This window comes from Corvus hawaiiensis, chromosome 18 (assembly GCF_020740725.1).
Source record: "Corvus hawaiiensis isolate bCorHaw1 chromosome 18, bCorHaw1.pri.cur, whole genome shotgun sequence".
Taxonomy (NCBI): Eukaryota; Metazoa; Chordata; class Aves; order Passeriformes; family Corvidae; genus Corvus; species Corvus hawaiiensis.
This window is the reverse complement of record NC_063230.1, coordinates 3605953-3618937: the sequence shown is the minus strand read 5'-3', so window position 1 is coordinate 3618937 and position 12985 is coordinate 3605953.

Below are 12985 nucleotides of genomic sequence, written 5' to 3'. Positions count from 1 at the left end.
CCCTTCTTCACTCTCGCAGCTCCCTTGCCCACTTGCAGCAGCTGCTCCCAAAGAAGAAGGCTCCAGAAGTCAAAGCCACTGCTGGGCTGCACTTTCCCTTTGCTTCACGTCAAGCACCAGAAACTGTCCGCTGCGCTCTCTATTTCCATTCTCTGCCGCATCTGCCACTGTCGTCTCCGCATCTCCAAGCATCAAGCTGGGCACAATTCTTTCCAGGGAAAGCTGGAAGAGAAATAGGTAGCAGCACAAGGAGCCGCAAGTTGAACTTTCGGTTTTCAAGGGCTAACGTGAATCCGCAAAGAAGCGAGGGACAGCCACGCTTCCTCTTGCAGCCTGTGCCATGCGCACAGCAGCTCGGTGCTCTGCCTTCATTCTTACGCTCTTCGTACCATGTCGTGCTTTCATCCTGCCGGAGTCGAACCATCGGTCTACTTGGCGCACAGAGCACTCTGCCGGCAGCGAAGTGCTCCAGCCGACTGCTTCGGCTGAACCGCGCCTGCCCTACGCGCTTTCCCTCGCAGCGACATACACCAGCACGCTCGGTCTTTTTTCTCGTCCAAATGTCAAGGGAAAGATTCTCAGCTCTGTCTGGCACGGAGAACAGCTTTAGGTCAACAAGCTCACGCAGAGCTTACCCTCGACGCGTGCAAACCTGTATTTGCACCACAGTCCAGTGGGCAGCCCTCTTTCCTTTACAGCCTGCGCAGCACCGGCAGATCGCGGTGAGAGGCTCTCTGCACCTGCCTTCCCACTTCCAAGTACCACCGCCAAGCTTTACAGCCTGCAGGGAGCCAAGACGCCGATAGGCGTCTTGCACAGAAGAACGTGCCAGGACGAAAAGATGGTCTTCCTTTCTCCTGCTCCTTGCCCGAATTGTGGTGCTGTGTTGAAAGTCTTGGCCAGCGAAAGGCTAATCCAGCAAGTGCTTCTCTCCTGACGCAGTTCGCTGAGCGAGAGCTGCACGGACAGTTTAGACTCGGTGAAACAGCAAGAAAATGCTTGTAGTACGTCGAGCTGCGGAACATCCGTGCCCAGCACACTGTGGCTGCGCGCAGTGTTCACGCTGAGGAGCAGCAAAGCTCCAAGCCATGGCTGGGCTTCACTTCTGTCCAGAGCACAGAAGGCGAAGAACCAAGCAGCTGGGCACCGGGCTCATGTACTCAGGGGAGCCAATTTCAAATGTCCGGCCAAGAGCTGCTTCACGAGCAGATGCAGCTGAGAATGCTCTGGCTGCTTCAGAAAGGAAGCTGCAGCCCTTGCACTCCTGGACACAAGCTGGCCAGCAACGGGTTCTTACACCTTCAGTGCTGCAGAGTGCATGCAGCTTGAGCACAGCCAGAAGGACGCGTCCAGAAAGAAGGCGTTCTTCAAGTACCCCCCTCCTGCAAGTAGCCTTGAAACTGAGCACAACACACTGCGCCTCGGGGAGCTTCCTTCTCACATAGACGGACCGTCCCCTTCTTCACTCTCGCAGCTCCCTTGCCCACTTGCAGCAGCTGCTCCCAAAGAAGAAGGCTCCAGAAGTCAAAGCCACTGCTGGGCTGCACTTTCCCTTTGCTTCACGTCAAGCACCAGAAACTGTCCGCTGCGCTCTCTATTTCCATTCTCTGCCGCATCTGCCACTGTCGTCTCCGCATCTCCAAGCATCAAGCTGGGCACAATTCTTTCCAGGGAAAGCTGGAAGAGAAATAGGTAGCAGCACAAGGAGCCGCAAGTTGAACTTTCGGTTTTCAAGGGCTAACGTGAATCCGCAAAGAAGCGAGGGACAGCCACGCTTCCTCTTGCAGCCTGTGCCATGCGCACAGCAGCTCGGTGCTCTGCCTTCATTCTTACGCTCTTCGTACCATGTCGTGCTTTCATCCTGCCGGAGTCGAACCATCGGTCTACTTGGCGCACAGAGCACTCTGCCGGCAGCGAAGTGCTCCAGCCGACTGCTTCGGCTGAACCGCGCCTGCCCTACGCACTTTCCCTCGCAGCGACATACACCAGCACGCTCGGTCTTTTTTCTCGTCCAAATGTCAAGGGAAAGATTCTCAGCTCTGTCTGGCACGGAGAACAGCTTTAGGTCAACAAGCTCACGCAGAGCTTACCCTCGACGCGTGCAAACCTGTATTTGCACCACAGTCCAGTGGGCAGCCCTCTTTCCTTTACAGCCTGCGCAGCGCCGGCAGATCGCGGTGAGAGGCTCTCTGCACCTGCCTTCCCACTTCCAAGTACCACCGCCAAGCTTTACAGCCTGCAGGGAGCCAAGACGCCGATAGGCGTCTTGCACAGAAGAACGTGCCAGGACGAAAAGATGGTCTTCCTTTCTCCTGCTCCTTGCCCGAATTGTGGTGCTGTGTTGAAAGTCTTGGCCAGCGAAAGGCTAATCCAGCAAGTGCTTCTCTCCTGACGCAGTTCGCTGAGCGAGAGCTGCACGGACAGTTTAGACTCGGTGAAACAGCAAGAAAATGCTTGTAGTACGTCGAGCTGCGGAACATCCGTGCCCAGCACACTGTGGCTGCGCGCAGTGGTCACGCTGAGGAGCAGCAAAGCTCCAAGCCATGGCTGGGCTTCACTTCTGTCCAGAGCACAGAAGGCGAAGAACCAAGCAGCTGGGCACCGGGCTCATGTACTCAGGGGAGCCAATTTCAAACGTCCGGCCAAGAGCTGCTTCACGAGCAGATGCAGCTGAGAATGCTCTGGCTGCTTCAGAAAGGAAGCTGCAGCCCTTGCACTCCTGGACACAAGCTGGCCAGCAACGGGTTCTTACACCTTCAGTGCTGCAGAGTGCATGCAGCTTGAGCACAGCCAGAAGGACGCGTCCAGAAAGAAGGCGTTCTTCAAGTACCCCCCTCCTGCAAGTAGCCTTGAAACTGAGCACAACACACTGCGCCTCGGGGAGCTTCCTTCTCACATAGACGGACCGTCCCCTTCTTCACTCTCGCAGCTCCCTTGCCCACTTGCAGCAGCTGCTCCCAAAGAAGAAGGCTCCAGAAGTCAAAGCCACTGCTGGGCTGCACTTTCCCTTTGCTTCACGTCAAGCACCAGAAACTGTCCGCTGCGCTCTCTATTTCCATTCTCTGCCGCATCTGCCACTGTCGTCTCCGCATCTCCAAGCATCAAGCTGGGCACAATTCTTTCCAGGGAAAGCTGGAAGAGAAATAGGTAGCAGCACAAGGAGCCGCAAGTTGAACTTTCGGTTTTCAAGGGCTAACGTGAATCCGCAAAGAAGCGAGGGACAGCCACGCTTCCTCTTGCAGCCTGTGCCATGCGCACAGCAGCTCGGTGCTCTGCCTTCATTCTTACGCTCTTCGTACCATGTCGTGCTTTCATCCTGCCGGAGTCGAACCATCGGTCTACTTGGCGTACAGAGCACTCTGCCGGCAGCGAAGTGCTCCAGCCGACTGCTTCGGCTGAACCGCGCCTGCCCTACGCGCTTTCCCTCGCAGCGACATACACCAGCACGCTCGGTCTTTTTTCTCGTCCAAATGTCAAGGGAAAGATTCTCAGCTCTGTCTGGCACGGAGAACAGCTTTAGGTCAACAAGCTCACGCAGAGCTTACCCTCGACGCGTGCAAACCTGTATTTGCACCACAGTCCAGTGGGCAGCCCTCTTTCCTTTACAGCCTGCGCAGCGCCGGCAGATCGCGGTGAGAGGCTCTCTGCACCTGCCTTCCCACTTCCAAGTACCACCGCCAAGCTTTACAGCCTGCAGGGAGCCAAGACGCCGATAGGCGTCTTGCACAGAAGAACGTGCCAGGACGAAAAGATGGTCTTCCTTTCTCCTGCTCCTTGCCCGAATTGTGGTGCTGTGTTGAAAGTCTTGGCCAGCGAAAGGCTAATCCAGCAAGTGCTTCTCTCCTGACGCAGTTCGCTGAGCGAGAGCTGCACGGACAGTTTAGACTCGGTGAAACAGCAAGAAAATGCTTGTAGTACGTCGAGCTGCGGAACATCCGTGCCCAGCACACTGTGGCTGCGCGCAGTGTTCACGCTGAGGAGCAGCAAAGCTCCAAGCCATGGCTGGGCTTCACTTCTGTCCAGAGCACAGAAGGCGAAGAACCAAGCAGCTGGGCACCGGGCTCATGTACTCAGGGGAGCCAATTTCAAATGTCCGGCCAAGAGCTGCTTCACGAGCAGATGCAGCTGAGAATGCTCTGGCTGCTTCAGAAAGGAAGCTGCAGCCCTTGCACTCCTGGACACAAGCTGGCCAGCAACAGGTTCTTACACCTTCAGTGCTGCAGAGTGCATGCAGCTTGAGCACAGCCAGAAGGACGCGTCCAGAAAGAAGGCGTTCTTCAAGTACCCCCCTCCTGCAAGTAGCCTTGAAACTGAGCACAACACACTGCGCCTCGGGGAGCTTCCTTCTCACATAGACGGACCGTCCCCTTCTTCACTCTCGCAGCTCCCTTGCCCACTTGCAGCAGCTGCTCCCAAAGAAGAAGGCTCCAGAAGTCAAAGCCACTGCTGGGCTGCACTTTCCCTTTGCTTCACGTCAAGCACCAGAAACTGTCCGCTGCGCTCTCTATTTCCATTCTCTGCCGCATCTGCCACTGTCGTCTCCGCATCTCCAAGCATCAAGCTGGGCACAATTCTTTCCAGGGAAAGCTGGAAGAGAAATAGGTAGCAGCACAAGGAGCCGCAAGTTGAACTTTCGGTTTTCAAGGGCTAACGTGAATCCGCAAAGAAGCGAGGGACAGCCACGCTTCCTCTTGCAGCCTGTGCCATGCGCACAGCAGCTCGGTGCTCTGCCTTCATTCTTACGCTCTTCGTACCATGTCGTGCTTTCATCCTGCCGGAGTCGAACCATCGGTCTACTTGGCGTACAGAGCACTCTGCCGGCAGCGAAGTGCTCCAGCCGACTGCTTCGGCTGAACCGCGCCTGCCCTACGCGCTTTCCCTCGCAGCGACATACACCAGCACGCTCGGTCTTTTTTCTCGTCCAAATGTCAAGGGAAAGATTCTCAGCTCTGTCTGGCACGGAGAACAGCTTTAGGTCAACAAGCTCACGCAGAGCTTACCCTCGACGCGTGCAAACCTGTATTTGCACCACAGTCCAGTGGGCAGCCCTCTTTCCTTTACAGCCTGCGCAGCGCCGGCAGATCGCGGTGAGAGGCTCTCTGCACCTGCCTTCCCACTTCCAAGTACCACCGCCAAGCTTTACAGCCTGCAGGGAGCCAAGACGCCGATAGGCGTCTTGCACAGAAGAACGTGCCAGGACGAAAAGATGGTCTTCCTTTCTCCTGCTCCTTGCCCGAATTGTGGTGCTGTGTTGAAAGTCTTGGCCAGCGAAAGGCTAATCCAGCAAGTGCTTCTCTCCTGACGCAGTTCGCTGAGCGAGAGCTGCACGGACAGTTTAGACTCGGTGAAACAGCAAGAAAATGCTTGTAGTACGTCGAGCTGCGGAACATCCGTGCCCAGCACACTGTGGCTGCGCGCAGTGTTCACGCTGAGGAGCAGCAAAGCTCCAAGCCATGGCTGGGCTTCACTTCTGTCCAGAGCACAGAAGGCGAAGAACCAAGCAGCTGGGCACCGGGCTCATGTACTCAGGGGAGCCAATTTCAAATGTCCGGCCAAGAGCTGCTTCACGAGCAGATGCAGCTGAGAATGCTCTGGCTGCTTCAGAAAGGAAGCTGCAGCCCTTGCACTCCTGGACACAAGCTGGCCAGCAACGGGTTCTTACACCTTCAGTGCTGCAGAGTGCATGCAGCTTGAGCACAGCCAGAAGGACGCGTCCAGAAAGAAGGCGTTCTTCAAGTACCCCCCTCCTGCAAGTAGCCTTGAAACTGAGCACAACACACTGCGCCTCGGGGAGCTTCCTTCTCACATAGACGGACCGTCCCCTTCTTCACTCTCGCAGCTCCCTTGCCCACTTGCAGCAGCTGCTCCCAAAGAAGAAGGCTCCAGAAGTCAAAGCCACTGCTGGGCTGCACTTTCCCTTTGCTTCACGTCAAGCACCAGAAACTGTCCGCTGCGCTCTCTATTTCCATTCTCTGCCGCATCTGCCACTGTCGTCTCCGCATCTCCAAGCATCAAGCTGGGCACAATTCTTTCCAGGGAAAGCTGGAAGAGAAATAGGTAGCAGCACAAGGAGCCGCAAGTTGAACTTTCTGTTTTCAAGGGCTAACGTGAATCCGCAAAGAAGCGAGGGACAGCCACGCTTCCTCTTGCAGCCTGTGCCATGCGCACAGCAGCTCGGTGCTCTGCCTTCATTCTTACGCTCTTCGTACCATGTCGTGCTTTCATCCTGCCGGAGTCGAACCATCGGTCTACTTGGCGCACAGAGCACTCTGCCGGCAGCGAAGTGCTCCAGCCGACTGCTTCGGCTGAACCGCGCCTGCCCTACGCACTTTCCCTCGCAGCGACATACACCAGCACGCTCGGTCTTTTTTCTCGTCCAAATGTCAAGGGAAAGATTCTCAGCTCTGTCTGGCACGGAGAACAGCTTTAGGTCAACAAGCTCACGCAGAGCTTACCCTCGACGCGTGCAAACCTGTATTTGCACCACAGTCCAGTGGGCAGCCCTCTTTCCTTTACAGCCTGCGCAGCGCCGGCAGATCGCGGTGAGAGGCTCTCTGCACCTGCCTTCCCACTTCCAAGTACCACCGCCAAGCTTTACAGCCTGCAGGGAGCCAAGACGCCGATAGGCGTCTTGCACAGAAGAACGTGCCAGGACGAAAAGATGGTCTTCCTTTCTCCTGCTCCTTGCCCGAATTGTGGTGCTGTGTTGAAAGTCTTGGCCAGCGAAAGGCTAATCCAGCAAGTGCTTCTCTCCTGACGCAGTTCGCTGAGCGAGAGCTGCACGGACAGTTTAGACTCGGTGAAACAGCAAGAAAATGCTTGTAGTACGTCGAGCTGCGGAACATCCGTGCCCAGCACACTGTGGCTGCGCGCAGTGTTCACGCTGAGGAGCAGCAAAGCTCCAAGCCATGGCTGGGCTTCACTTCTGTCCAGAGCACAGAAGGCGAAGAACCAAGCAGCTGGGCACCGGGCTCATGTACTCAGGGGAGCCAATTTCAAATGTCCGGCCAAGAGCTGCTTCACGAGCAGATGCAGCTGAGAATGCTCTGGCTGCTTCAGAAAGGAAGCTGCAGCCCTTGCACTCCTGGACACAAGCTGGCCAGCAACGGGTTCTTACACCTTCAGTGCTGCAGAGTGCATGCAGCTTGAGCACAGCCAGAAGGACGCGTCCAGAAAGAAGGCGTTCTTCAAGTACCCCCCTCCTGCAAGTAGCCTTGAAACTGAGCACAACACACTGCGCCTCGGGGAGCTTCCTTCTCACATAGACGGACCGTCCCCTTCTTCACTCTCGCAGCTCCCTTGCCCACTTGCAGCAGCTGCTCCCAAAGAAGAAGGCTCCAGAAGTCAAAGCCACTGCTGGGCTGCACTTTCCCTTTGCTTCACGTCAAGCACCAGAAACTGTCCGCTGCGCTCTCTATTTCCATTCTCTGCCGCATCTGCCACTGTTGTCTCTGCATCTCCAAGCATCAAGCTGGGCACAATTCTTTCCAGGGAAAGCTGGAAGAGAAATAGGTAGCAGCACAAGGAGCCGCAAGTTGAACTTTCGGTTTTCAAGGGCTAACGTGAATCCGCAAAGAAGCGAGGGACAGCCACGCTTCCTCTTGCAGCCTGTGCCATGCGCACAGCAGCTCGGTGCTCTGCCTTCATTCTTACGCTCTTCGTACCATGTCGTGCTTTCATCCTGCCGGAGTCGAACCATCGGTCTACTTGGCGCACAGAGCACTCTGCCGGCAGCGAAGTGCTCCAGCCGACTGCTTCGGCTGAACCGCGCCTGCCCTACGCGCTTTCCCTCGCAGCGACATACACCAGCACGCTCGGTCTTTTTTCTCGTCCAAATGTCAAGGGAAAGATTCTCAGCTCTGTCTGGCACGGAGAACAGCTTTAGGTCAACAAGCTCACGCAGAGCTTACCCTCGACGCGTGCAAACCTGTATTTGCACCACAGTCCAGTGGGCAGCCCTCTTTCCTTTACAGCCTGCGCAGCGCCGGCAGATCGCGGTGAGAGGCTCTCTGCACCTGCCTTCCCACTTCCAAGTACCACCGCCAAGCTTTACAGCCTGCAGGGAGCCAAGATGCCGATAGGCGTCTTGCACAGAAGAACGTGCCAGGACGAAAAGATGGTCTTCCTTTCTCCTGCTCCTTGCCCGAATTGTGGTGCTGTGTTGAAAGTCTTGGCCAGCGAAAGGCTAATCCAGCAAGTGCTTCTCTCCTGACGCAGTTCGCTGAGCGAGAGCTGCACGGACAGTTTAGACTCGGTGAAACAGCAAGAAAATGCTTGTAGTACGTCGAGCTGCGGAACATCCGTGCCCAGCACACTGTGGCTGCGCGCAGTGTTCACGCTGAGGAGCAGCAAAGCTCCAAGCCATGGCTGGGCTTCACTTCTGTCCAGAGCACAGAAGGCGAAGAACCAAGCAGCTGGGCACCGGGCTCATGTACTCAGGGGAGCCAATTTCAAATGTCCGGCCAAGAGCTGCTTCACGAGCAGATGCAGCTGAGAATGCTCTGGCTGCTTCAGAAAGGAAGCTGCAGCCCTTGCACTCCTGGACACAAGCTGGCCAGCAACGGGTTCTTACACCTTCAGTGCTGCAGAGTGCATGCAGCTTGAGCACAGCCAGAAGGACGCGTCCAGAAAGAAGGCGTTCTTCAAGTACCCCCCTCCTGCAAGTAGCCTTGAAACTGAGCACAACACACTGCGCCTCGGGGAGCTTCCTTCTCACATAGACGGACCGTCCCCTTCTTCACTCTCGCAGCTCCCTTGCCCACTTGCAGCAGCTGCTCCCAAAGAAGAAGGCTCCAGAAGTCAAAGCCACTGCTGGGCTGCACTTTCCCTTTGCTTCACGTCAAGCACCAGAAACTGTCCGCTGCGCTCTCTATTTCCATTCTCTGCCGCATCTGCCACTGTCGTCTCCGCATCTCCAAGCATCAAGCTGGGCACAATTCTTTCCAGGGAAAGCTGGAAGAGAAATAGGTAGCAGCACAAGGAGCCGCAAGTTGAACTTTCGGTTTTCAAGGGCTAACGTGAATCCGCAAAGAAGCGAGGGACAGCCACGCTTCCTCTTGCAGCCTGTGCCATGCGCACAGCAGCTCGGTGCTCTGCCTTCATTCTTACGCTCTTCGTACCATGTCGTGCTTTCATCCTGCCGGAGTCGAACCATCGGTCTACTTGGCGCACAGAGCACTCTGCCGGCAGCGAAGTGCTCCAGCCGACTGCTTCGGCTGAACCGCGCCTGCCCTACGCGCTTTCCCTCGCAGCGACATACACCAGCACGCTCGGTCTTTTTTCTCGTCCAAATGTCAAGGGAAAGATTCTCAGCTCTGTCTGGCACGGAGAACAGCTTTAGGTCAACAAGCTCACGCAGAGCTTACCCTCGACGCGTGCAAACCTGTATTTGCACCACAGTCCAGTGGGCAGCCCTCTTTCCTTTACAGCCTGCGCAGCGCCGGCAGATCGCGGTGAGAGGCTCTCTGCACCTGCCTTCCCACTTCCAAGTACCACCGCCAAGCTTTACAGCCTGCAGGGAGCCAAGACGCCGATAGGCGTCTTGCAAAGAACGTGCCAGGACGAAAAGATGGTCTTCCTTTCTCCTGCTCCTTGCCCGAATTGTGGTGCTGTGTTGAAAGTCTTGGCCAGCGAAAGGCTAATCCAGCAAGTGCTTCTCTCCTGACGCAGTTCGCTGAGCGAGAGCTGCGACGGACAGTTTAGACTCGGTGAAACAGCAAGAAAATGCTTGTAGTAACGTCGAGCTGCGGAACATCCGTGCCCAGCACACTGTGGCTGCGCGCAGTGTTCACGCTGAGGAGCAGCAAAGCTCCAAGCCATGGCTGGGCTTCACTTCTGTCCAGAGCACAGAAGGCGAAGAACCAAGCAGCTGGGCACCGGCTCATGTACTCAGGGGAGCCAATTTCAAATGTCCGGCCAAGAGCTGCTTCACGAGCAGATGCAGCTGAGAATGCTCTGGCTGCTTCAGAAAGGAAGCTGCAGCCCTTGCACTCCTGGACACAAGCTGGCCAGCAACGGGTTCTTACACCTTCAGTGCTGCAGAGTGCATGCAGCTTGAGCACAGCCAGAAGGACGCGTCCAGAAAGAAGGCGTTCTTCAAGTACCCCCCTCCTGCAAGTAGCCTTGAAACTGAGCACAACCACACTGCGCCTCGGGGAGCTTCCTTCTACATAGACGGACCGTCCCCTTCTTCACTCTCGCAGCTCCCTTGCCCACTTGCAGCAGCTGCTCCCCAAAGAAGAAGGCTCCAGAAGTCAAAGCCACTGCTGGGCTGCACTTTCCCTTTGCTTCACGTCAAGCACCAGAAACTGTCCGCTGCGCTCTCTATTTCCATTCTCTGCCGCATCTGCCACTGTCGTCTCCGCATCTCCAAGCATCAAGCTGGGCACAATTCTTTCCAGGGAAAGCTGGAAGAGAAATAGGTAGCAGCACAAGGAGCCGCAAGTTTGAACTTTCTGTTTTCAAGGGCTAACGTGAATCCGCAAAGAAGCGAGGGACAGCCACGCTTCCTCTTGCAGCCTGTGCCATGCGCACAGCAGCTCGGTGCTCTGCCTTCATTCTTACGCTCTTCGTACCATGTCGTGCTTTCATCCTGCCGGAGTCGAACCATCGGTCTACTTGGCGCACAGAGCACTCTGCCGGCAGCGAAGTGCTCCAGCCGACTGCTTCGGCTGAACCGCGCCTGCCCTACGCACTTTCCCTCGCAGCGACATACACCAGCACGCTCGGTCTTTTTTCTCGTCCAAATGTCAAGGGAAAGATTCTCAGCTCTGTCTGGCACGGAGAACAGCTTTAGGTCAACAAGCTCACGCAGAGCTTACCCTCGACGCGTGCAAACCTGTATTTGCACCACAGTCCAGTGGGCAGCCCTCTTTCCTTTACAGCCTGCGCAGCGCCGGCAGATCGCGGTGAGAGGCTCTCTGCACCTGCCTTCCCACTTCCAAGTACCACCGCCAAGCTTTACAGCCTGCAGGGAGCCAAGACGCCGATAGGCGTCTTGCACAGAAGAACGTGCCAGGACGAAAAGGTGGTCTTCCTTTCTCCTGCTCCTTGCCCGAATTGTGGTGCTGTGTTGAAAGTCTTGGCCAGCGAAAGGCTAATCCAGCAAGTGCTTCTCTCCTGACGCAGTTCGCTGAGCGAGAGCTGCACGGACAGTTTAGACTCGGTGAAACAGCAAGAAAATGCTTGTAGTACGTCGAGCTGCGGAACATCCGTGCCCAGCACACTGTGGCTGCGCGCAGTGGTCACGCTGAGGAGCAGCAAAGCTCCAAGCCATGGCTGGGCTTCACTTCTGTCCAGAGCACAGAAGGCGAAGAACCAAGCAGCTGGGCACCGGGCTCATGTACTCAGGGAGCCAAATTCAAATGTCCGGCCAAGAGCTGCTTCACGAGCAGATGCAGCTGAGAATGCTTGGCTGCTTCAGAAAGGAAGCTGCAGCCCTTGCACTCCTGGACACAAGCTGGCCAGCAACGGGTTCTTACACCTTCAGTGCTGCAGAGTGCATGCAGCTTGAGCACAGCCAGAAGGACGCGTCCAGAAAGAAGGCGTTCTTCAAGTACCCCCCTCCTGCAAGTAGCCTTGAAACTGAGCACAACACACTGCGCCTCGGGAGCTTCCTTCTCACATAGACGGACCGTCCCCTTCTTCACTCTCGCAGCTCCCTTGCCCACTTGCAGCAGCTGCTCCCAAAGAAGAAGGCTCAGAAGTCAAAGCCACTGCTGGGCTGCACTTTCCCTTTGCTTCACGTCAAGGCACCAGAAACTGTCCGCTGCGCTCTCTATTTCCATTCTCTGCCGCATCTGCCACTGTCGTCTCCGCATCTCCAAGCATCAAGCTGGGCACAATTCTTCCAGGGAAAGCTGGAAGAGAAATAGGTAGCAGCACAAGGAGCCGCAAGTTGAACTTTCTGTTTTCAAGGGCTAACGTGAATCCGCAAAGAAGCGAGGGACAGCCACGCTTCCTCTTGCAGCCTGTGCCATGCGCACAGCAGCTCGGTGCTCTGCCTTCATTCTTACGCTCTTCGTACCATGTCGTGCTTTCATCCTGCCGGAGTCGAACCATCGGTCTACTTGGCGCACAGAGCACTCTGCCGGCAGCGAAGTGCTCCAGCCGACTGCTTCGGCTGAACCGCGCCTGCCCTACGCACTTTCCCTCGCAGCGACATACACCAGCACGCTCGGTCTTTTTTCTCGTCCAAATGTCAAGGGAAAGATTCTCAGCTCTGTCTGGCACGGAGAACAGCTTTAGGTCAACAAGCTCACGCAGAGCTTACCCTCGACGCGTGCAAACCTGTATTTGCACCACAGTCCAGTGGGCAGCCCTCTTTCCTTTACAGCCTGCGCAGCGCCGGCAGATCGCGGTGAGAGGCTCTCTGCACCTGCCTTCCCACTTCCAAGTACCACCGCCAAGCTTTACAGCCTGCAGGGAGCCAAGACGCCGATAGGCGTCTTGCACAGAAGAACGTGCCAGGACGAAAAGGTGGTCTTCCTTTCTCCTGCTCCTTGCCCGAATTGTGGTGCTGTGTTGAAAGTCTTGGCCAGCGAAAGGCTAATCCAGCAAGTGCTTCTCTCCTGACGCAGTTCGCTGAGCGAGAGCTGCACGGACAGTTTAGACTCGGTGAAACAGCAAGAAAATGCTTGTAGTACGTCGAGCTGCGGAACATCCGTGCCCAGCACACTGTGGCTGCGCGCAGTGGTCACGCTGAGGAGCAGCAAAGCTCCAAGCCATGGCTGGGCTTCACTTCTGTCCAGAGCACAGAAGGCGAAGAACCAAGCAGCTGGGCACCGGGCTCATGTACTCAGGGGAGCCAATTTCAAATGTCCGGCCAAGAGCTGCTTCACGAGCAGATGCAGCTGAGAATGCTCTGGCTGCTTCAGAAAGGAAGCTGCAGCCCTTGCACTCCTGGACACAAGCTGGCCAGCAACGGGTTCTTACACCTTCAGTGCTGCAGAGTGCATGCAGCTTGAGCACAGCCAGAAGGACGCGT